General features: G+C 43.6%; 1 protein-coding gene across 4 annotated transcripts in view; it reads right to left on the reverse strand.

The window, feature by feature from the left end:
- Nucleotides 1–26239, reverse strand: part of LOC144602064 (proline-rich protein 5-like) — an 85078-nt gene that overhangs the window by 54327 nt on the left and 4512 nt on the right. The window lies entirely within an intron of this gene.

Genomic DNA, 26239 nt, shown 5'->3' on the forward strand with positions numbered 1-26239 from the left:
CACAAAACCCAGTTGTTATTCCAAAGATAGACTGGAGTAATGGGCCTGTCCCACTTAGGCGATTTTTTAGGCGACTGCAGGCGACTGTCAAAGTCGTAGCAGATCGCCAAAATTTTCTTTTACCCGACGTCAATGACCACGACAATGCCGAGTCAGGTCGAGATTACATCATCTTTGGAAACATCGCTAAATTCCCACGCTGTCAATGCTTCTCCGGCGTCCTAATTTTCGCTGAAATCACTGACAAGTCGGTAAGTACTTGAGAGTTTTGAAATATAACATCTTGCCCAGGTTACTTCAAAACCAAGCTTCACGGTAACAAGGTATAAAGTGGATTGACTTCCAGTTTACTAATAGCAGTATTAAGAAATTTAAATTTGGGTTAAATGGATTTTTGTGAAAAGTGTGTGGGCATTCTTTGAAAATGTACGGGAGATGCATATCTGGTTTCTGGGTTGCATATCTGGGTTGGGAGCCTACTTTAAATGTAATGGCTGATGGCCATACACATCGCGGAAATTCCCACGCTTACCTGACCGTCAAACTGTCGCCTCCAATCCACCTGTCAAATGTCCTGACGGTAAATAAATTGGTTAAACACAAGTATTTTATGGTATCTTAAAATGACTTTACTTATTTTAATATTATGTGCTTCTAAATGCATCTAAGAGAAACTAGCAAACCTGGGGACAGCATGCGACAGCGCCCGCAATAAGCAACGATACCTGGCCACAAGCCAGCTGTCGCTGAGAAATTTCACTCCGGTTGATTTCTCAGCGACTCGCTGAGATCCACTACGATTCTTTGAAGACTCCTCACGATCATGCCCGCGACACCCCGGCAAACTGTCGGCAATAGCCTATTCGCCGGCAGTCGCCTTAAAATCGCCTAAGTGGGACAGGCCCTTAACTAAGCGGGACAGGCAGCATCTCTGGAGAGAAGGAATGGGTGACGTTTCGGGTCGAGATCCTTCTTCAGACTCGACCTGAAACGTCACCCATTCCTTCTCTCCAGAGATGCTGCGTGTCCTGCTGAGTTACCCCAGCATTTTATGTCTATTTTCGGCTTAAACCAGCATCTGCAGTTCCTTTCTGCACACACGGTTGTTATTCTGTAGGTTGACTGGGTTGCAATGTAGCATTGCCTTAGTTTTTTTCCCCACTACCAACCTAATATGAGACCATGAGAGTCGATGAGATCTGTGGTTTTACCTGTCAGGAGGTCTTAGCAGTGATGCTATTGAGACAATGTTTACACGGCTGTGACAGAGATGGTAACAGGATCTGTGACAGCATGAGAGTAAGACTGAGTGAGTCTGTGAAAGAAAGCAACCAGTGTCTATGAAACCTTGGCGCTATCATTAACATGGCATTCATGTGAGTAACAGTAAGCTTCTCTGTGCGAGACTGTGGCAGTCAGTATGTAAAGGTGAGAGTGTCCGTAGACTGAGACTACCAAGGAATGATTAGAATGCGGAAATGAAAACAATGAAAACAATGTTAGCCAGATTCCTAGCATAAAGGTGATCATCGGAATTTATTGGATTCTGGAATGGATACTGTGGATTGGACATCAGTAAAGATAACACTGCTACTCAAGGCAGAGAACACAGAAAACTATAGATCAGTAACCTCTCACTGGCTGGCTCCACCATTAGAGCAACATACCACTTAGGTTAAAAGTGATAAAATTAGTCAGAGTCAGCGTGGTTTAGTGAAAGGGAATTTGTATTTGAGTAATCGAGTAAGAGTATTCTAAGATTTTAACTAAATGGTGGATAGGGGTAACTTGTCAATTGAACAAATCTTCACACTTCAGAAGACAAATATTACATAAGAGGTTTTTACATAAAATGATGGCTCATGAGATTGGAGTAACCCTTGCCTGCAAAAACATAGAAAGTTAATATGCAGTTACAACAAATTATCAGGAAGGCGGATGGCATGATGGCACAGCAGTAGAGTTGCTGCCTTACAACGCTTACAGCGTTGGAGAATCCGGTTCGATCCTACCTACAGGCACTTGTCTGTACGGAGCTTTGTACGTTCTCCCTGTGACCGCATGGGTTTTCTTCGGTTTCTTCCCACACTCCAAAGACGTACAGGTTTGTAGGTTAATTGACTTGTTATAATTGTAAATTGTCCCTCGTGTGTAGGATAGTGTTAATGTGCGGGGATCGCTGGTCGGCGCGGACTCGGTGGGCCGAAGGGCCTGTTTCGGCGCTGTATCTCTAAACTAAACTAACTAAACTAAACTAAACAAGTGGTAAGTGTGCAAAGGAGATGTAGTAATTGCGTACTTAAATCTTATTGCAATTGTTCAAAGCTTTGGAGAAGTTTGAAGTTTCAGACCATATGCAAGGAAAGAAATACTCAGTGTAGTTTGGATTCACTGACGTAATTGCTGTGATGAAGCGTTGTCTGATGGAGAGAGATTGGGGAAGTTGGCTCATGGTCACTGGAGTTCAGATGAATAAAAAGCAATGTAATTGAAACATGAAAGGTTCTGACAGCGACTGCTGAGATTGATGCTGAGGCTGTTCCATCTCCTTGCAGAGTGTGGAATTAAAAGAGAAAAAAATCTCAGGATGACGTGTTGACCTTTTTGGTTTGAAATGTGGAGACATTTTATCTGGAGGATTGCAAATTCCTGGAATTCTCTCCTCCAGAGAGCTGCCGAAACTCATTCCTTGTGTTTATTTGCACCCAAGATTGATAGACTTTTGGAATACCAGGTGAATCAAGGAATTAGTGCATTGGATGGGAATGTGGTTGAATGAAAGGGAGATCATCGGTGATCTCACTAAGTGCAATCGTTACAGCTCATTCCTAGTTTCTATTCAGTTGCACAAGCATCATAACCTACACTCAACACTGTCCCTACCAGAGATTCATGTGTGCAGTTTATGTTTGTGGTTATTTAAGAGCCAATGGGAACAGAATTGTTTGGCTGATTTTTGTTTCCTCTGGTGAGTTTGGCAAAACATCAGGAGTGATGCACAGATAGGATTCTGCAGGGACAGTTACTACCGAAGAAAAAGATACACTCAGAGAAAAGAACAAATTTACTTAGACTCATGAATGACCCATGAATTTTCAGAGAGCTCTGAAAATATCACCATCCAGTTATACTACGATTCCCATGCTATTAATGACTGGCAGGTAGTTGACAACTGTTTTGAGTTATAGGAAAACTATCTGGAATCCGAGTTATTCTATGCTTCAGTCTGTGTTGCCAAATGTAGAAGTGGTTTTATATTGAGTCTGAGATTTGAAAACATTACAGGTGTAGTTAATCTTTCAGAAAGGCAAGGGAAAAGGTTGTCGAAAAAATGCTTACACTCGTACCTGTTTATGTATAAGCTGGCATGTTTATGAGCACATAACTATGTGTCTATATAAGTGTGTTTGTGTTCATATGTGTAGATGCTGTGAACAAACATCTCATTTGAAAATGTTCAAATGTGCACTCCCTTTTTACTACTTATTGGACTCTCAGTACTGACAGGACTTTCAATGGTTTCACACCAAGGGAACTAATTTCCTGTAAACATTTTACCGCTGATGTTGCCTTGATGCTAATAGTAAAATATGTGGAAGAAACCACATAACCTGTTTGCATTTGTGGTGCTGCAGACTGCCATCTAATCTGGTGCCTGCTCAGGTGGTAACCTCAATGACAATTGCACCTGAAGGTTTCCCAAAGAATTTATTTTCTGAGCAACGTATTTGATTTAAGTGAACCCATAGAAGCCTTTCAAAGCCAGATCGCTAAAGTTTCCAAACCAAAATGGTTCCTTGTACATCTATATACTAAAACTCTCGTTTGTTTGTTTGTTCATTCCTGAACTACAGCCAAAACGGTACACGACAATTTTAGGCCCACCTTCCTCACCGTCGTCACTTTGGTGCTAATGGAAGAAGTTTCATTGAAATTGGTGTTATATTTTTTAAGTTATTCACATTTTAAAGTTTAAATCTATCTCCTAGGGAGGGGGAAGGGAGGGAGGGAGGATAAGGGGGGTTGAGGGGGATGGAGAGGGGGGGAAGGGTTGAGGGGGAGGGGAGGGGTGGGGAGGGGAGGGGGTGGAGAGGGGAGGGAGGGGGAGGAGGGAGGGGGAGGGGGAGGGGAGGGGAGGGGGGAGAGGGGAGGGGGAGTGGGGGAGGAGAAGGTGCTGCACCAATGCAGGGGAGGTTTGGGCCCAATGGGTCCACTTGGTCTAGTTTTCATATATATATACATAAAACGTCTTCAAAGAATCATCACAATATGTTATCAGGTGGCTATTCAATATTTTTTAAACAGGTGCATAAGGGAGTGATTTGCCTATTTCTTTTTTAAAATTATGAAGAGAATTGCAACTTATTTGTAAAAATCTTCCTTCCGGTGTGCCCAATGTCTTCCTATGAAGTCACTGAGCTGTATACACTTACACTACGGAAACAGGCCTTTTGATCCCACTGACTACATTTTATTCATCAACCACCCATTTACATTAATCCTGCACAAATCCCATTTTATTCTTCCCACACTCTCATCAATATTCTCCAGATTCTCCCGTTTACCTCCACACGAAGGGCAATTTACAATGTATGATTAACTTACCATTTTGTACGTCTCAGGTATGTGGGAGGAAGTTAGGCCGCCCAGATGGAACCCACACGCTCCCAGGAAAGACGTGCAAATTCCACATCGATACCACCCGAGGTCAGCATTGACAGCACCCAAGGTCTCTGATACCATGAGGTACTGCCTCGACTGCCTCGACTGAACTACGCATGCCTTAAAATGGAGTACTGAGCCAAAAACTGTCCAAAGTGTTCAATTGCATTTGGCAGTCAGGTTTGCAGCTCAAGCTTGTTGTGTTGTGAGCCACAGCAATAAAACTTATACCCCTGCACTTTTCGCAATCTACCTAACAATCTTTTAGTGTCTTTAAATACCTTTATTGCTTCAAGGCCTCAGCCTTTTGCAAGAGCCTAATCTTTGGATAATTGGATCTCATGGGAGTCAGGATGAATTGCTAGCTGTTCATTTACAGCATGTGCAGAGTGCCCAGCCTACACAGTGTGGGGTGGGTAATGAACAGAATGTCTCCTCCACTTCAAAGGATCTAAGAAGCTTTTTAAAAAATACAACTTTGGGAAAAAAACAAGATTGAATTGTTGATGATTTTACCTTGGGCAAGACTGCCACAATCTTTTTTAGATAATATTCAGGGGAAACCCTGCTGATTAGATACAGAAATGGCTTCATGGTAGGTAGCAGAGGGTGGTGGTGGAATGTTGTTTTTCGGACTGGAGGCTTGTGACTGATGGTGGTACGACACAGGGTTCAGTGCTGGGACCATTGCTGTTTATCACCCATGACAAGGACAATCATTTGGATGAGAATCTGCAAGGGATGATAGGTAAGTTTGCAGGCAACAGTAAAATAAGTGTCGTCATGGGCAGAGAATGACGATGTTTATCAAGAATTACAATAGGATCTTGATCAGCTGGGCAGGTGGGCCAAGGAATGGCACATGGAGTATAACTCAGATAATTGTGAGATGTTGCATTTGGGAAATCAAACCAGGTCAGGACCTTGACAGTTGACGGTAGGGCCTTGTGGAATGTTATGGAGCAAAGGGGATCAAGAGGTACAAGTACCCAGTTGTCTGAAAACGGCTTCACGGGTAGATGAGATGCTGAAGAAGACTTTGGGCAAGTTTGCCTTCATCAATCATGGAATTGGGTATAGGTGTTGGGACATTACGTTGCCAGTGTACAAGACATTGGCAAGGTCACCATGCGACAGGAAAGATGCCATTAAGCTGGACAAAGTGCAGAGAAGATTAATGAAGATGTTGCCAGGACTCGAGAGCCTGAGCTATAGGGAGAGGTTTGGCGACTAGGATTTTATTGCTTGAAGCTTGGGAGGTTGAGGGGTGACCTGATAGAGGTGTATAAAATCATGAGGGGAATAGGTAAGGTGAATGCAGAGTTTATTTTCCTAGAATAGAGGAATCAAGGACTTGAGGGCATGAGTTTAAGGCACGAAGCGATAGATTTAATAGGAACTTGAGGCATAACTTTTTCACACAGAGGGTGGTGGGTGAATGGAACGAGCTGCCAGAGAAAGTAGTTGAGGCAGGTATGACAACAATATTGAAAAGACATTTGGACAGGTACATGGATAGGAAGGTTCAGAGTGATATAGGACTAGCTTAAATGGTCTGGTCAGCCTGAATGAGTTGGGTCCAAGGGCCTGTTTCTCTGCTGCATGACTCTATAACTCTAAGAGACAAGTAAATTTAGTGCAGCTGAACATTAGTGTCTGTAATCATGGTTTAATTTTATTTAGAGTTGAAGAGCAAGAATGATTTCCAGGCGGCAACAGCACCAGTTAAAAGGAACATCATCAGACTCAAAGCCATTTAAATACCAGACTTCTGGGGCAATTCTTCTTAACTTGCAGTATTGCATGCTGGCATAATCAGTGATGATGCATTAATTTAAGGTGTCACTCTTCTCAAAGATGGGTCTCCATTTAAATAGTTGCTTGATGTTCATTCCGACCCCAACCCATCCCATCATTGCTTAATGTTATCCGGGTCATGATCGGTTCTTTATCCAAACTACTGATCCTCTACACATCTGTTTAACACTGCCTTCTCTTCCTCTCTAGCCCTATCCACCATGATCCCCTCTCTACCCCATTCTGATCCTCTTCTGTGTCGCCCCAATCGTTAGCAGCCCATTTCCCCCAATGTGGGGGCTATTAGAAGAAAGGCTTCAGATGGGGCAACGTGCCTGTTGCTTGCTCTACCACACAAGGTGCTTGAGACCCGGGTTCGATCCCGACTATGGGTGCTGTCTGTACATAGTTTGTCTGTTCTCCCCGTGACTGCGTGAGTTTTCCCCAAGATCTTCAGTTTCCTCCCACACTCCAAAGACGTGCAGGTATGTAGGTAAATTGGCCTGGTATGAGTGTAAATTGTCCCTAGGGTGTGTAGGATAGCGTTAATGTGCGGGGATCGCTGGTCGGTGCGGACTCGGTGAGCCGAAGGGCCTGTTTCAGCGCTGTATCTCTAAACTAAACTAAACTAAACATGGTTTTCAAAAAAAAACTAATTTGCGTAAATCAATAATTGGCATAGCATAGAGGATTATGCTACAAAGGCTAAAGAATAACAACCACACATTTACATAAGCTCAATGTACGTCTAAATAACGTCACTGCTAAATGTAGGTATGGTCACGTAGTCTATGTCTTGGAACTGTGTAATCTGATGAATGCCACATACACTTAATTGATAATCAATTGTAATTATCCTATGAAGCAACCCATTTACTTAATCCTTTGAATACTACCCAATTATTCCTGATTCCTCTTGAAATTTTGCAGATGTACAGTGGAGTCTAACAAGGACTGACAGCAGGTCGCCCACATGGGTATTCTGCCACAGTAAGTCAAGTCATTAGTCATCCATAAGCAGAGGCCATTTCTTTTCACTTTCAATGTCCACTCAACACCCTTGTAGAACTGAGAACAAGAGCAGCAATTCCAGGTGCAATCGCATTCATTCCCATTTCTCTCGTCCATGATTGCTATACCATACTTCCTCACAGTGTAGGAGGCCATTTGGCCCCTCAAATCTATTGCTGCTCGCAGTGCAATTACAATCCCACAAACCTCACTCACCCACGCACTGCGCACAATTTAAAGCGGCCAACTGGCCTACCACTAGCACATTTTTGGAATGCAAGAGAAAACCAAACCAAACCAACAGAGTCACAGGGAGAACATGAAAACCCCACACAGACAGCACGGGAAGCCATTATTGTACTTGGGTTACTGGAGCTGTGAGGCACAGAGCCGGCAAATCAACAATTCCTACTCTTTCCACTGATGTTGACTCCACACAGACTAGGATTTGTAACTTCTGACCTGTCATTCTGCCTGGAAAACTAAAGCCTACGTTTCCCCGAAGAAATTACCGAAGTTAGTTGGTGCGATGGCCTCCATCACCTCCAACGCCGAGATGAAAGGAAGAAGTTGTAAATGCTAAAAATAAAAATAAAAATCGCGTTGGCAATAAACAAGGCCGATGACTTAAAATGAAAGGCAGCAAGACATGTCACCCAAAACGGATGCTGATTATATCAGTGCTGAAATGAATCAGCTGTATTGCCAACTTTCATACACAACACAGTAAACTGATTATATCAGTTAATGGGTTCTGTTTCAGCTACCACTGCAATGCCTGTACATAGCAATCTTTACAGCCGAATGTGGTTTGAAATACCTATATTCTAAAGAAAACAACATCACCCTTACATCAAAGTTTTTGTTTCTGTAGAAATGCACTCACTGCCTGAACTGCACAACATCGCCACCATTTTATGTTTCTGTTTCCAGTTTTCCACATCTGCAGTATTTTGTTGTTATTCCAGTTACGTTTTGGGGCTTTTCCAGGAAGCATTCTTCAATGAGTGTTTACGGCACTGGGAAGTTGGGTAGAGCTGGTTAAGCTGGGCACAGCCGAAGCCACAAGCGCGATCACGGTGGAACTGAGATTGGTGTTGGGTGAACTGACAACTCACTCAGAATATGTCTGATAGTGTTTCTCAGTGGGGTCTAGTAGAACACCAATGCTTCTTTTTGTCCCAATATGTCTCACCCTTTGTAACTCTGCGGGATCACATCTCTCCCTTGTTTTAATGGAGGCTGGATTGTTAGGAGTATTTAAAGTGGAGGCGGATATGTTTTTGATAGATTGGTGAACTGAGACCTGTGGGCAACTGACCCAGAAGATGACTTGAGACGAGCGAAGAGCAGCCACAACCATATTGAATGATGGGGCAGGTTCGAGGGGTCAGGTAGCTTCCCCCTGCTCCTACATTCCTGTATTATTGTAGCTGAATAAAGCAGCCCCCACATTATGGCCTGTCCGGTTATGGAAATCGGCTCTAAACCAGTTCACAAATTACGACTCCCAACATTTGTGATATGGAATTAAATTGTCTCTCACGGAATTTATGTGAAATAAATAAATAAATAAACACAAAAGTGGCCGTTCTTTGACTCACATTTCTTACCGCACGCACAGGTGATGTTTGGTTTAGTTTATTATTGACATGTGTACTGAGGTACAGTGAAAAGTTTTTTGTTGCATGCTATCCAGTCAGCGAAAAGACTATACATGATTACAATTAAGCTGTCCACAGTATACAGATACAGGATAAAGGGTATAGGAACATAGAAACATAGAACATAGGTGCAGGAGGAGGCCATTCGGCCCTTCCAGCCAGCACCGCCAGCACCGCCATTCATTGTGATCATGGCTGATCATCCACAAACAGTAACCCGTGCCTGCCTTCTCCCCATATCCCTTGATTCCGCTAGCCCCTTGAGCTCTATCTAACTCTCTTTTAAATTCATCCAGTGAATTGGCCTCCACTGCCTTCTGTGGCAGAGAATTCCACAGATTCACAACTCTCTGGGTGAAAAAGTTCCTTCTCACCTCAGTTTTAAATGGCCTCCCCTTTATTCTAAGACTGTGTGCCCCCTGGTTCTGGACTCGCCCAACATTGGGAACATTTTTCCTGCATCGAGCTTGTCCAGTCCTTTTATAATTTTATATGTCTCTAGAAGATCCCCTCTCATCCTTCTAAACTCCAGTGAATACAAGCCTAGTCTTTTCAGTCTTTCCTCATATAACAGTCTCGCCATCCCAGAGATCAATCTCGTGAACCTACCCTTTGTCGTTTCTGGCGACGAGAAAGTTACACAACGATCATCGAACAGTCTTACTTTACCCTGCACTCTCGGTGCCCCCCTTTGCTGACGGCGTTTTATATAAACAAACAAATAACTGGACACTACCAGGGATGCCAGATCCTTCAACATTCCCCTTGTACCACAACACCATTCAAACCATCCTTGCACACACAAACACAACATAGAACAGTGCTGAAGACAGACACAGAGTGCTGGAGTAATGTTTATGGTATAATGTTTAATGCAAGATAAAGCCCGGTAAAATATGATTAAAAATAGTTTGGAGGTCTTTAATAAGACAGATGGGAGGTCAGGACCAATCTATAGTTGGTGAGAGGACAGTTCAGTTGCCTGATAACAGCAGGGAAGAAACTGTCCCTGATTCTGGAGGTACGCGTTTTCAGACATCCGTACCTCTTGCCTTATGAGAGAAGGGGGAAAAGGGAATGACCAGGGTGTGACTTGTCCTTGGTTATGCTGCTGGCCTGGCCGAGGCAACGGGAAGTGTAGATGGAGTCTATCGAAGGGAGGTTGGTTTGCGTGATGCTCTGGGCTACGTGCGGCTTTACGTTAGCGTGTAAATCGTGATAAGGACAAGTTTCAAGGAACACAACCCCCTCCACCCCGATAATACAAAGGCCGCCTGCACTTGGGATCCGCAATGGAGAGCCATTGGATCTCTGCAAATACCAAGCTGCTGCAGATGATTACGCCGCTGACCATCGATATCGTAACAAGGTCCAGCGTTGCAAACAGACAGGTCTACATGTGTCCAGATCAATTCAGGACCCCGAGAAAAACAATAGCACTTTCAGAAAATGGTTCTGGATGAATGACAACAAGCAAGGAATATTTCTTCACTATTTATCTCCCTTTTAACTCCTTCGTTAAAAACAGAGCGCCAGATCTCACAAGAAAACAGTAGATAATACTCATCAGCCTCTCTGCAACCACCATTGTCTGTTCTTACATCAGAGTTCCAGCATTTGCATTTCCTTTTCTTTTCATTTGTTCCATCAATCACATGCTCATCTTCCTCATGAAAGGCCAATTAAGAATAAACAATGGTAAGTCATTGATGGGATTTGTGTGATTTCACAGTTATCTGTGCCGATTTTACATCAGCCCCTTCTCTGTTCCTTCTCAATGACAGTGAGACTTGTTTTTGAATTTGTCCTCCCCTGACCACTCACCCAGGACTGTTACACCAGCTCGGTTCAGAGGGCAAACCACCGATTGACTCCAAGGCTTGTGTAGGAAAATAACTGCAGATGCTGGTACAAATCGAAGGTATCACAAAATGCTGGAGTAACTCAGCAGGTCAGGCAGCATCTAGGAGAGAGGGAATGGGTGACGTTTCCGGGTAGAGACCCTTCTTCAGACTCCAAGGCATTGTTAGCTTAGAGATATTTATCTGCACACGAAAACCCAGGGACCACACATCCTTTCAGTACCAAGAGGACCATTCGGCCCATTGTCCCTCTGCTAGCTCTTTGAATGTTCAAGCATTAACCTTACGCTTCATGCGTGTTTTTTGTTATTTTTCTTTCAGCATTCCCTCCTCGCTTCAGCGCCAGTGAGTATCTGAGAATGCCGGGTGAGCTACGAGAGCATGAGAGGATCCAGCATCTTTTAAAATGAGGGCATGAGAGGACCCAACATCTTTTAAATAGTTTAGTTTAGTTTAATTTAGTCTAGTTATACAGCATGGAAACAGGCCCACGGTGTCCGTACCGATCAGAGATCCTCACATATTAACACTATCCTACACACACTAGGAACAATTTACAATTATACCAAGCCAATTAACCTACAAACCTGCACATCTTTGGGGTGTGGAAGAAAACCGGAGATCCTGGAGTAAACCCATGCAGGTCATGGGGGGAATGTACAAATTCCGTACAGACAAGCCCCCGTAGTCAGGATCGAACCTGGGTCGCTGGCGCTGTAAGACAACAACTCTACCACTGCGCGAAGGGGAATCAGTGTGTCTTTTGTTCCCAGGAACCTCTGTCAGCCATTCTCAACTTTCATGTTCAGCCTGAATCCAAGCATGGTCGCCGGCTAGGTATGTACAGGAGGGACACATCAACCTTAGTCCTCCACTCCATTTGCAGCTTTGTATTGGGACAAGATATACCAAGCAATATTCCAATTTGAGCCTGGGATTCAGATGGTTCCTGGATATTAGCCCAGTGTTTAGCTGGGTCATTCTCCCAGGTCAGAATCCTCCCAGCCAAACCTTGCTTTTTTTTCCCCAGACCACCACCACCCCCTCCACTTCCTTTAACACGTCCATCAACCTGAGGTGGTGAGCCCCTGTCACCAGCTAGCCGAGCATAGAGTTGTTCCCTGTGTCACCGGCCTGTTAAATCCTCAGCAAACCGGGTTCCTGAAGAAATACTTATCTCGCTCATTTTTGTCAATATCAACAGAACAAACAAGGGAAGACACAAAGTGCTGGGGTAACTCAGCAGGTCAGGCAGCGTCTCTGGAGAATTTGGGACTGGACCTTTCTTCAGACTGAAGATGAAGGGCCCCGAGCCGAAACATCACCTGTCCATGTTCTCAAGAGATGCTGCCTGACCCTTTGAGTTACTCCATCACTTTGCCCTTTTTGTCAACTGCATCTGCAGTTCTTGTATCTACAGAACTGACAAGGGATTTGATTTGAAATAAAAACAGAAAATGCTGAAAGCACTCAGGCTGCATCTGTGGTAAGAGAAAATGGTTACTAACTTGAAGCGATCACTTTGTTTCATTTCACACAGGTGCTGCCTGACCTGCTGAGAGCTTCCAACATTTTAATTTTCGTTTCAGATTTCTACACCAGTATTTTCATTTATGGATTTGATCTGCCATTTCAGAACATAAATGGTTAGCAACCGGATAAGCTGGCAGGACTTGGCAGACCGAGCTAGACCGTTCCGTGAAACAGTCGCCCAGTGATAAGGTCATAAATGATAGGAGCAGAATTAGGCCATTTGGCCCATCAAGTCTACTCCACCATTCAATCATGGCTGATCTATCTCTCCCTCCTAACCCCACTCTCCTACCTTCTCCCCGTAACCCCTGACACCTGTACTAATCAAGAATCTATCTATCTCTGCTTTAAAAATATCCATTGACTTGGCCTCCACAGCCTTCTGTGACTGTAGACTGTGCTTGGTCTCGGCATGTTAAGGAGACCACTTTGGGAGCACCAGAAGCAGTGGATGAGGTTTGGAGAGGTGCATGTGAACCTCGATCTCACCTGAAAATGGGCAATTTTCAGTGGATTCAGCTGAGAACTTCTCGTGGGGGGAACCTGAGGATTCGACCCTACTCTTTACATGAAGAATATCTCCTGAGTGGTCGTGCTCTAATGATCCTTTGACGAAGAAATACTTATTACTTTCTGTCGAAGACTAGTCAGAGTCCAGCATTGGATGGATAAGAAGCAAGAGGGCGAGGAATAGGTGGGAGAGGGGAACAGACAAGAGTGAATACAAGAGCAGGCTGATCGCTCATGAGGTGGGGAGGACAGGAGAGGAAGGCAGCAGGTTTGGGGTACAGAGGAGTGGTTTGGTACAGGAGGAGGAAGTAATGCTGACCCAGGGAAGAACCCTGCAATCTCCAGGCCTCCGTATGCAGAAGGTAACCACTGCTCTGAGCCCAAATAAGAAAAAAATAAATTTAAAAGCTGACAGCAAAAGTTAGGAAATCACCTGCCCTACATTTCCCCTAAGTTATTATTTTGTATGAGAATCAAGCAAGCCATGCTTTGCTTTGAACAGAGGGTGAGTCATACTGAACATAGCACACCCACGGTCCTGATCTATCATACCCATGCACATTGGTTTCCCAATCTACAACCGGTAACCATGAAGGCCAGAATGTATGTCTCATCAGTCTCCATCACCTTCAGATCCACCACAGAACACAGGATGCAGAGAACGATATTTATTTAAAGAATATAAATTCAGAGCCTACATTGCCGGGAGTGCCCCGAAGCCTCAGCATGTTTATTTAGCGGCTTGGCGATCCATGCAGATTAGAAAGGTCATGGTGTGATTTGTGGGCTTGGGTGAGAGAGATTACCTCAGCTCAGGCTGATGGTAAGTGCTGAGTGGTGGGCGAGGACAGATCAGCCCCGAGTTATGCTCTCGCCTCCATCCAGTGCCCAACAATACAAGTGCACCTGTGTCGAAGCAGGAACAGCAGCTGCAATGACCTGCCAGTTGAAAGGTTGGCCAAGAATCAGCGTGGTTTTAATCCAACTCACCTAATGGATAATTGAAAAGACAAGGGAATGCCCGTTTCACAACTGATCCTCCTTTGAAGTCATTTATTTCACAAAATGCTGGAGTAACTCAGCAGGTCAGGCAGCATCTCAGGAGAGAAGGAATGGGTGACGTTTCGGGTCAAGACCCTTCTTCAGACTGATGTCAGGTGGGCGGGACAAAGGAAGGATATAGGTGGAGACAGGAAGATAGAGGGAGAACTGGGAAGGGGGAGGGGAAGAGAGGGACAGAGGAACTATCTAAAGTTGGAGAAGTCAATGTTCATACCACTGGGCTGCAAGCTGCCCAAGCGAAATATGAGGTGCTGTTCCTCCAATTTCCGGTGGGCCTCACTATGGCACTGGAGGAGGCCCATGACAGAAAGGTCAGACTGGGAGTGGGAGGGGGAGTTGAAGCGCTCAGCCACCGGGAGATCAGGTTGGTTAAGGTGAAAGTGTTGAGCGAAACGATCACCGAGCCTGCGTTTGGTTTCGCCGATGTAAAGAAGTTGACATCTAGAGCAGCGGATACAATAGATGAGGTTGGAGGAGGTGCAGGTGAACCTCTGTCTGAGTTACTCCTGCTGAGTTACCTGAGAACCTGCTGAGTTACTCCAGCATTTTGCGAAATAAATACCTTCGATTTGTACCAGCATCTGCAGTTATTTTCTTACACTCCCTTGAAGTCAGATCCACATGATTCCTTCCAGTTCTAGCCCGAAAGACCATGTTGTGGATTAACAGGCTTCAAGTGTGTGCCTTATGAGTGCGCTGCCTTGTTAATGGAACATAGAAAGTACAAAACTCGACTAGGCCCCACAGCCCACAATGCCCGTGCTGAAAATGATGCCGTCAAACTAATCTCCTCTGCCTGAACGTGATCTACATCCCTCCATTAACTGCATGTCCATGTGCCTATCTACTGTTGCAGAACCATGGAAATAGGCCCTTCAGCTCATTGGGTCCATGCTGACGATCAAACACCCATATCTGCTAATCCAACACTAATCCTTCCAACATTCCCATCAATACATGTTATTAATGTAAATCCATCGCTAAGGGAAACGGATAGTCTCATCGCATGAAGAAACGTTTGCTCCCGGTCTGGTGCTTGCACCAGTTATTTCTGCATACCTCCTCCCGCTTTCAGATAACTGTTATAAATTTGCAACTCATTCTCTCTGATTCGAGCTATTGTGTATCAGAGGTCAGCAAATGTTGGCCACAGAATGACAGTACGACAAAGAAAACCAGAACTAAAATAAACATAAATGTTAACAGCCTGTCCAATGGCCCAACTCAGATTTCTATCTGTTGATTGTTCCTGCCAACAGGATCAATTTGCCAGCAGGAGGAAAATAACACTTTCCGTCTGAAGGAAATGTGATTAAAACAAAGCTGAAAGCACTGCAGAGCGGGCAGGATGTTTGTTTGAGATGCAGAGTCTCCAAGTTGTGTACACTTTGGCCTCAGATTTGGCTGAATCCTGAAGTGCTAGTTTTCCCTGGATGTGTAGCAAGCATAGAAAGATCTAACCCCCCCCACCCAACATGTGGCACATCGGTAGAGTTGTTGCCTTACGGCGCTTGTGACTACGGGTGCTGTCCGTACAGAGCTTGTATATTCTCCCCGTGACCACGTGGGTTTTCTCCGAGGTCTTCGTTGTCCTCCTCCACTCCAAAGACGTACAGGTATGTAGGTAAATTGGCTTGGTATAAGTGTAAATTGTCCCTAGTGTATGTAGGATAGTGTTCATGTACAGGGATCACTGGTCAGTGCTGACTCGGTGGGCCGAAGGGCCTGTTTCCACATTTAAACTAAACTAAACCACCTTCCCACACCCATCACAGGTACATCCTCATCATCTCCTCCCATTATGGAGGTCCCAGCAGTTTATGGCTGCGTGTGTACCTGTCCCTCAGCTTATACTAATCACTGGCTGGTCTTGGTTGGCTATTTAACTGTGGGCTGGTATTGAAAGTGACCTGTTGCCTCTCCAAATGTATATATTCATAATTATACATATTTCTAATAGGTCTCTCCTCAACATCTGGCATTCCAGAGGAATCAATCTAAGTCTGTCCAAACTCTCTCTGTAACTAATGCCCCCTAATCCGGGTATCACTCTGGCAAACCTCCGTGTTCCAATCCCTCCACATCCTTCCTGACTAAAGACCTGCACACTATATTTGCAAATGCGACATAACTAAAGACCTATGGAGCTGCATCATGACATCCTGACTCTTATACGAAAGCAAGCCTACCTTATGCCTTCTTTATCACAATTCTCACAGATGGTGAGTACTATTGACGGTTCCACTATATTAAGCACCTGTGGGCAAGGTTAGTTATGCATTGCACAGAATAGAGACCGAAGGGGGGTCTGCTCAATTATAACCCGTGTTGAGGATTTTCATGAGCAAAACTCCGCATCAGTGCCAATGACCAATCTCGTGACCAGGACACTTCTCCATCACTAGTTTCTCATTAGTATCCTCTTCCACCCGATCCCTGTGTAATCTGCAATGGATTACAATAACATTAGAAGGTATTTATTCACAAAATGCTGGAGTAACTCAGCAGGTCAGGCAGCATCTCAGGAGAGAAGGAAACGTCGCCCATTCCTTCTCTCCTGAGATGCTGCCTGACCTGCTGAGTTACTCCAGCATTTTGTGAATAAATACCTTCAATTTGTACCAGCATCTGCAGTTATTTTCTTACAATAACATTAGATATCCACCAAGAACACAGTAGCACCAGCCCCCAAACCCACTCCGCCCATTTTATCGAAATATCAGAACTTATGGATGCCATCAATTGTCCTAATTGTGGAGACAGAGCGCTCCTATGCTCCTCTTCAAGTTTTATTCACAAAGATGACACATGGCAGCTTCAAAGAGGGTCTTTTCAGATAATGAGGGTACTGAAGATTGTTGTAGGTGGAAAGGTCTGCGAGAGCTACCGGAGCAGCATGCAACTGGGGCAATGTGACTGTTGTTTTATTGTTGGTGCACGATCAATTGTATAATTTGCTTCTGTTGTTTGGAAGGACTTAATGATCTTAAATTTAAATCACTGGCAAAGCTCTCCCTGTTCAGGGACTTGTCTGAAGGCGAAGTTTCAGTGGGCCACACGGTGCCTTCCTAATGAAGAGAGTCCAGTGAAGGTCAACCTCCTTAGACGTGTTTGGTCACGGTTGTTTAGGAATTCTTTGCCACAGAAGGCAGTGGAGGCCAATTCACTGGATGTTTTCAAGAAAAAATTAGATTTAGCTCTTAGGGCTAAAGAAATCAAGGGAAATGAGGAAAATGCAGGAACGGGGTACTGATTTTAGATGATCAGCCATGATCATATTGAATGGTGGTGCTGGCTCAAAGGGCCTAATGGCCTACTCCTGCACCTATTTTTCTATGTTTCTATGGTCTGAGGTCAAGCATGTACAACAAGATCAACTCATTCTTCAATGGACCACAAACAAATGATACATGTGGATACATGTTTTCACTAGTAGGAGAGTCTAGGACTAGAGGTCATAGCCTCAGAGTTAAAGGACGCTCTTTTAGGAAGGAGTTGAGGAGAAATTTCTTTAGTTAGAGGATGGTGAATCTGTGGAATTCTTTGCCACAGAAGGATGTGGATATTTTTAAGGCAAAGATAGATAGATTCTTGATTAGTACGGGTGTCAGAGGATATAGGGAAAAGGCAGGAGAATGGGGTTAGGAGGGAGAGATAGATCAGCTATTATTGAATGGTAGAGTAGACTTGATGGGCTGCATGGCCTCACTCTACTGCTATTCCTTATGATCTTATGAAGGGAGTGCTGTGATAAAATAATGTTCTGAAGCTGATCACGTCAGGCCATGTGTTCTGCTGAGGGATACAATGTGTTTCCTACACACAATACTGTTCACCAGTGAGAATTGCAGCACGACATGCATAAATAAGTTCATAAGTTCGAGGAGCAGAATTAGTCCATTCGGCCCATCAAGTCATCTCCGCCATTCAATCATGGCTGATCTATCTTTCCCTCTCAACCACATTCTCCTGCCTTCTCCCCATAACTCCTGACACCCTTACAATCTGTCAAACTGCATCATAAAATATCCATTAACGGCCTCCACAGACGTCTGTGGCAATGAATTCCACAGATTCACCACCATCTGACTTAAGAAATTCCTCCCCGTTTCCTTTCTAAAGGTACTTCTTATTATTCTGAGGGTATGGCCTCTGGTCCTAGTTTCTCCCACTAGTGGAAACATCCTCTCCACATCCACTCTATCCAGGTCTATTTGAGTAAATAATAGTCAATAGACAATAGGTGCAGGAGTAGGCCATTCGGCCCTGCGAGCCAGCACCGCCATTCAATGTGATCATGGCTGATCATTCTCAATCAGTACCCCGTTCCTGCCTTCTCCCCATACCCCCTCTCTTGAATGCATTTAGAGAATTGGCCTCCACTGCCTTCTGAGGCTTCTCAAAGCAATTGCTTCTCAAAGCAATGTAGATTCCTATTTATCTGTGCAAAAACATAACTTTTCTCTTAAAAATACTATTTCCTTAAAACTTTAATGTCAACGTGGAGTTTAGTAATACGTATCACAATTCTAAATCCACCATTCACAATTTCACCCAAATGGTAAGATGCAGTATCTCCATTTTGTAGATTTGGACATCGTTAACCCGGGTTGGGACAATGCATTGGTGACGTGGAGTCTGTTTGTCTCGTAGAAGCTATGCTCCATATTGCTGACATTGCTGGTATTATTAATGTTGCTAACAGAACATAGAATAGCACAGGTGCAGGAACAAGCCCTTTGGCCCACTGTGTCTGTGCAATCATGATGCTAATTTAAACTGCACATCTGCAGCATCTGCGGCATGTATCCCTCCATCCCCAGCCTTTCCATGTGTCTGTCCATATACCTCTCAAACACATTGGTATTAGTTTAGTTTAGCTTAGAGACACAGTGTGGAAACAGACCCTTTGGCCCAACAAGTTCATGTTGACCAACTGTTCACACTAGTTCTATGCTATCCCATCCTATGCAACAGTGGCAATTTACAGAAGCAAATTAACCTGCAAAACTCCATACAGACAGCACTCTCAGTCAGGTTTGCATCCGTGTCTCTGACACTCTGAGGCAGCAACTCTACTGTTACACCACTTTGCCGCCCTTGTTGTATCTGCTTCCATCACTTCCCCTGGCACCCAATTCCAGGCACCTACCACTTTCTGTGCAAAATACTTGCCTCGTAAATCTCTTTTAATCTTTCCCACACTCACCTAAAAAGGCCTGTCCCACTTAGGCGATTTTAAGGCGACTGCCGGCGACTAGGCTGTCGCCAACAGTTCGCCGGGGTGTCGCGGGCATGATCGTGAGGAGTTTTCAAAGAATTGTAGTGGATCTCGGCGCGTCGCTGAGAAATCAACCGGTTTGAAATTTCTCGGCGACAGCTGGCTTGTCGCCAGGTATTGTTGCTTATTGCGGGCGCTGTCGCATGCTGTCCCCAGGTTTGCTAGGTTGTCTTAGATGCATTTAGAAGCACGTAATATTAAATTAAGAAAAGTCATTTGAAGATACCATAAAATACTTGTGTTTAACCAATTTATTTACCATCAGGACATTTGACAGGTAGATAGGAGGCCACAGTTTGACGGTCAGGTAAGTGTGGGAATTTTCACGATGTTTATGGCCATCAGTGATTACATTTAAAACAGGCTCCCAACCCAGATATGCAACCCAGAAACCAGATATGCATCTCCCGTACATTTTCAAAGAATGCCCACACTCCGCACTAAAATCCATTTAACCACGTTTAAAATTAAATTTCTTAATACTGCTATTAGTAAACTAGAAGTCAATCCAATTTATGCCTTGTTACCATGAAGCTTGGTTTTCAAGTAACCCGGGCAAGATGTTATATTTCAAGACTCTCAAGTAATTACAGACTTGTCAGTGATTTCAGCGAAAATTGGGACGCCGGAGAAGCATTGATAAGCGTGGGAATTTCTCGATGTTTCCGAAGACGGTGTAATCTCGACCTGACTCGGCATTGTCGTGGTCATTGTCGTAGGGTAAAAGAAAATTTTGCCGATCTGCTACGACTTTGACAGTCGCCGGCAGTCACCTAAAAAATCACCTAAGTGGGACAGGCCCTTAAGTGACTTTACTATCTTTGCAAATGAATTCTCCATCCGCCCGCTCAACAATCCTTCAAACTCTTTCAAAACTCGAAAAATTAATTTTTCTTCAACCCCTTCCCCATGAAATGAGCTTGCAATCCTTTCGATTGATTTTAACAACCATTTCTGAGAGTATTTTTGCAAGTCTCTTTTGTGCTTTTGCTGGTGTTTCTAATTTGTGATGTGGAAATTAGAGCTGTTCAAGTAAAATAGTAAAATATATTATGTTCAAACATTATTTGCATAACCTAGTTTAGCCAAAAGCTGTGACAAACCATTCAACATACAAGTGGCTTGCCTTTTCTGCGCAGGTCTTCCAACTCTACTGGGTCAAATTTGGATACTGAAAACTGAGTTCAGAACATGGACCAAGGCCAAGTAACTGGAAATAAACATGCCCAGAGCAAAGTTACGGCATGCTCATGTGATAGATATGTCGCCAGTTGGGAATCTCAGTTATACATTTAATTTAGTTAACATTTACCATCAACCTATGGGCCAAACATGGGCAAATGGGACCAGCTTAGATGTGGCATCTTGGTCAGCATGGATGAGTTGTACAGAAGGGCCTGCTTCCGTGCTGTATGACCCTATGATTCCATTACTCCGTAATGATTCCACATGGTTGTTGTCTTGGCTTCCTTTCACGCACACATCTGTTAGAGGTTGTCAGTCTTTTGGAAGATGTATTTTTCCAGGAAATGTTGTCTTGTGGTTTCAGATGCTCAGTAGCTCGGCTGGCATTTTCTTATCTGTTTTAAGAGATGTTGCCCAGAGTAATAATAGGCAGAAAATAGGGTATTTGTGTCTGTGCATTCAACAAATGTCTCTTTAACTACAGTATACGTCTCTCTCTACGTTCATAGATGGGATTGAGCGGATCGATCTCCCAGCTGGCATTTCTCCACATATGTCACCTTTAGGCACCTCCTGAAATATTTCTTACACCATTCCGGGTATAATGGTTCTGAATCCAGCCAGTGGGTTGTCACAAGAAATTGCAGATGCATGAATCTTGAGCCAAAAAAAACAAAGTATCGGAGGAACTCAGTGGGTCAGACAGTATCTCGGGAGGGAATGAATGGATGGTTGTTGTTTTGGGATTCTTCTTCAGTCTGCCCATTTTCTCCCCAGATGCTGCCTGATCCACTGAGTTTCTCCAGCTCGTTGTGTTTTGAACAGTAAAGTATCATCTTAATGCTAGCTGTGCATGTTTGATCTTTTCGGGCCACCCCAGAACCATTTGCTGAGGAAGCATCTTTAACTCAGCATTTTTGTCTCTCCCTTCTCTGACCTGACTCAGCTTTGTCGGTTTCACCTTTATGAGGTGGTATACTTTCACGCCAAGATCTCTCATCTCGTGCCTCTCTTGTGGCAATACACAATACAGTACGTATGCTATGCACAAAATGCTGGAGTAACTCAGCGGGACAGACAGCATCTCTGGAGAAAAGGAATAGGTGACGTTTTGGTTCGAGACCCTTCTTCAGACTGAGAGTCAGAGTAAAGGGAAATGAGAGATATATAGACAGTGATATAGGGAAAAATTATAGAACAAATGAATGAAAGATATGCAAAATAAAACTGCAGTTCCTTCCCAGTACATCTGCCAGCACCATTTATTTTCTTATGTTGTTTATTTCGTGCAAAATCATAATTTTAAAGACGCAGAAGTAATTGCTGTAGTCACAGAGTTACAGATTTATACAGCACAAAAACAGGCCCTTCAGCCCAACTCATCCATGCTGGCCAGGTTGTCTACCTGAACTGGTCCCATTTGCTTGTGTTTGGCCCATGTCCTTCTAAATCATTCGTGTCAATATTACCTGTCTAAATGTCTTTTAAACTTTGTAATTGTACCCGCCCCCACACCTTCCTTTGGCATTTCATCCCATATACCTAAAGCATTTTGTGTAAAACAGTTGCCCCTCGAGTCTCTTTTAAATCTTTTCCCTCTCACCCTATAACACTGCCCTCTAGTTTTAGACTGCCTTATCCTAGGAAAAGAAGCTGTGACCATTCAGCTTATCTATGCCCTGATGATTTTATACACCTCTATAATGTCACCCCTCAGCCTCTTACACTCCTGGAAAGAAACGTTCCAGCTTATCCAATCTCTCCTTATAACTCAACCCCTCCAGTCCCGGCAATATCCTCACAAATGTCCAGTAGGCACTCTACATAGATTTTATTAGTCGGTTTACATTAGGAATCAGTGATTATTTTCAACTGCAGAGAGAGATGAAGAACTTCACTTATTCATATACAACAGCTAATGTTCTCTAGGTTGTATCTCTTGCCGCTCGGCCAGTGTGAGTGCTTTAGACTGAAATCCTGTCAACCTGCCCTCTTGTAGTAGTGCTGCATACTGGCCACTCAGTCGAGGCAGCGACCTGTAATATGACAGTTTCATTATGTTGTATGGCTAAGTCAGCCTGTGCCACTTCCATAAGTTTGATAAAACTAGTTTGTGACCAGTGGCATTCAGCACCTTCTTTCACTGATACTCTCAGGTTTGTTGCATGTTAAGGGAGCGAGCGGAACAAAAGAATACATGGAGATACAAGGGACTGCATCTGGGGCTAGATTGGTGCAGAAAGTTTACAAGTTCTTTATTGAGCTAGAGCGAGCGTCTCTCTCACCATGAAGATTTCACCCAGTCACAGAGTCATAGAATAAAACAGCACAGAAAGAGATCCTTCAGCCCAATTCATCCATGCCAACCAAGGTGCCCATCTATGTCCATCTGCATATCCCTCTGAATCTATCCTATCCACGTACCTGCCAAATGTCTTTTCAATGTTGTTATTGGACCTGCTTCACCCACTTCCGTTGACAGCTCATTCATTCCGTGCGCTTAGTGACATTACTCCATCTCTTGGATTTTGTTTTCAATCCTTTTCTTCATATACTCTATCTATCTATCTGTCTGTCTGTCTATCTGTCTATCTGTCTGTCTGTCTGTCTGTCTATCTATCTATCTATCTATCTATCTATCTATCTATCTATCTATCTATCTATCTATCTATCTATCTATCTATCTATCTATCTATCTATCTATCTATCTATCTGTCTGTCTGTCTGTCTGTCTGTCTGTCTATCTGTCTATCTGTCTATCTGTCTATCTATCTATCTGTCTATCTGTCTATCTGTCTATCTGTCTATCTGTCTGTCTGTCTGTCTGTCTGTCTGTCTATCTGTCTCTCTGTCTGTCTGTCTGTCTGTCTGTCTGTCTGTCTGTCTGTCTGTCTGTCTGTCTGTCTGTCTGTCTGTCTGTCTGCTATTAGTTATCTATCTACTAACTAATATATTTATCTAATAACTATTAGTCATCTATCTAATAACTTAGATATCTATCTAATAGCGATTAGTCATTATAATAATAATAATAATGCATTTTATTTATATAGCACTTTTCATATACTCAAAGACGCTTTACAGAGATTTTGAGTGGGTTACATTGCTGGTTTCATTTGGGGCTTAAATGATGAAACATTTAATTGTTTCATCAACATTCTCCAGGTATATTGGGATGTTGTGTTGTCTCCTCCATCTTGTGGTTTATTGAAATCAGGTACAGTTCCTCAGCACGTCTCATAGAACATAGAACAGTACAGCCCAGGGACAGGTCCTTCAGCCCACTATGACTCTGCTGAACATGATGCCAAGACTAACTCTTATCTGCCTGCATGTTATCCATATCCATCCATTCCCTGCATATCCGTGTGCCTATCCAAAGTCTCTTAACTGCCACTATCATAGCTGCCTCCACCACCATCCCCAGCAGACTGTGGCAGCCACTTACTAACCTCTGTATGGAAAACATGCCCCGCACAACTTCTTTAAGCTTTGCCCCTCTCATCTTAAAGCTGTGCTCTCCAGTATTTGATATTTCCATCCTGGGGAAGTTCTGACTATCTATGCATCTCATAATTTTATATACGTCTACCAGGTCTCCCCTGAACCTCGGCGTTTCAGAGAAAACATTCCAAATCTGTCCAATCTCTCCCTATAGCTAATTGCCCCCAATCCAGGCATCATTCTGGTAAACCTCCCCTTCACCCTTTCCAAAGCCTCTACATCCTTTCTGTATTGAGGTGACCAGAATTGTTTGCAGTAATCCAAAAGCTGGCCTAACCAATGTCCTAGAAAGCTGTATCCTGACTTCCTGACTCTTATACTCAAACTTCCTGACTTTTATTCTCAATAACGAGTCCTTCTATAAAACACATGACTAACTTATTTCCCTTTGTCTACCCCTCTGAATTGGGTCACATCAAGTTACGGAACTTCAAGTTCCAGAATGCTGTCATCACGAGTTGTTTTGTTTCAAGATATTCTCCTTCAGCTACCTATCTTCCTTCAGTTTATCAGTGAATAACTTTATGTATAACCCGGGTGTTCTAATGTTATGTAACTCTCTTCTCTCCAGGTTCATCTTGAGGTTGATAGTTAACGATTTGTTCCTTACTCTTTTTCCAATCTGGATAGTAGTGTGGATTTCTCTAAGGACTGTCACATTTGGCCAATTTATGTGGATATGTGGTTCCCGTATTCAGTGTGCCCTCAAACTCTGTCATCTTCCATGCTATGGAAGTTCTGATTTTGCTTCTTTTCAACTGGTTCTCTCAGTCTCATTTCGTAACTGTGTTTTTGCTTTAGATTTGCACATCTCCTAGAAAAGGTTGCTTCGACTACATAATCCTGCACTTTGATCTGCACGAAGGCCATTTTTTTGTTCCACTGTGATGACATTTACCATTCTTCTTTCAATCTGATTGTTGTAATTTTTGTTCCGTTTCCAGCAGTGTCAACCCTGCTTCCTTTTGCAAGATTGATGTGGAGCTTGGCCATGCAGGTTATCATGGTCCTCATGTGGCCTCCAGGCTGTACCTAGGGCCTGTGCTATCAACGTGTAGGGCAGGCTTGCCAATGCTCAGCCCCAAATGTGTGGGTTAACCAACCTTTCTTGCATTTACCAACTATGTATTTCAGCCTTGAATTGGAACAAACAGGTTCACATGGTTCCTGCCTCAAGATGTGGAACTCATTTAGGTGAGAGGGGAAAGATTTAAGAACTGAGGGGCAATTTTTTTCACGTATATGGAATGAGTTGCCACAAGGGGTAGTTGAGGCAGGTACTATAACAACATTTAAAATTCATTTGAACAGGTGCATGGATAGGAAATCTTTGGAGGGATATGGGCCAAACATGGACAGGTGGGACTAGGTGTAGTTTGGCATCTTGGTCAGCATGGGCAAGCTGGGCCGAAGAGCCTGTTTCCATGCTGTATGACCCTACAACTCCATCTGTGGGTCCAGTGATTCGATTTCAACATGAGGTGTGTGTGTGTGTGTGTGTGTGTGTGTGTGTGTGTGTGTGTGTGTGTGTGTGTGTGTGTGTGTGTGTGTGTGTGTGTGTGTGTGTGTATGTGTGTGTGTGTGTGTATAATAACTACATTGTTGTCAAGGTTTTTATTCTCTGACTCATGTACGGTGGAAAGATCCAATTTTTTCTTTCCCATCCGTAATAGGATGCATGGACCTGCTCTTCATCATACATGCTTGTACTCGCTGGAATTTAGAAGATTGAGGGGGGATCTTATAGAAACTTACAAAATTCTTAAGGGGTTGGACAGGCTAGATGCAGGAAGATCGTTCCCGATTCAAGATTCAAGATAGCTTTATTTGTCATCCAATATTGGACGAAATTCAGTCACCCACAGTCCAACAATAAAAGCATTAAATAGGCATTCAAATTACACAACCCCAAAAACCCCCAAAACACAGTCCAACAATAAAAGCATTAAATAGGCATTCAAATTACACAACCCCAAAACCCCCAAAAACACAGTCCAACAGATGTTGGGGAAGTCCAGAACAAGGGGTCACAGTTTAAGGATAAGGGGGAAGTCTTTTAGGACCGAGATGAGAACGTTTTTTTTCACACAGAGAGTGGTGAATCTGTGGAATTCTCTGCCACAGAAGGTAGTTGAGGCCAGTTCATTGGCTATATTTAAGAGGGAGTT

Source organism: Rhinoraja longicauda, chromosome 18 (assembly GCF_053455715.1).
Source record: "Rhinoraja longicauda isolate Sanriku21f chromosome 18, sRhiLon1.1, whole genome shotgun sequence".
NCBI lineage: Eukaryota > Metazoa > Chordata > Chondrichthyes > Rajiformes > Arhynchobatidae > Rhinoraja > Rhinoraja longicauda.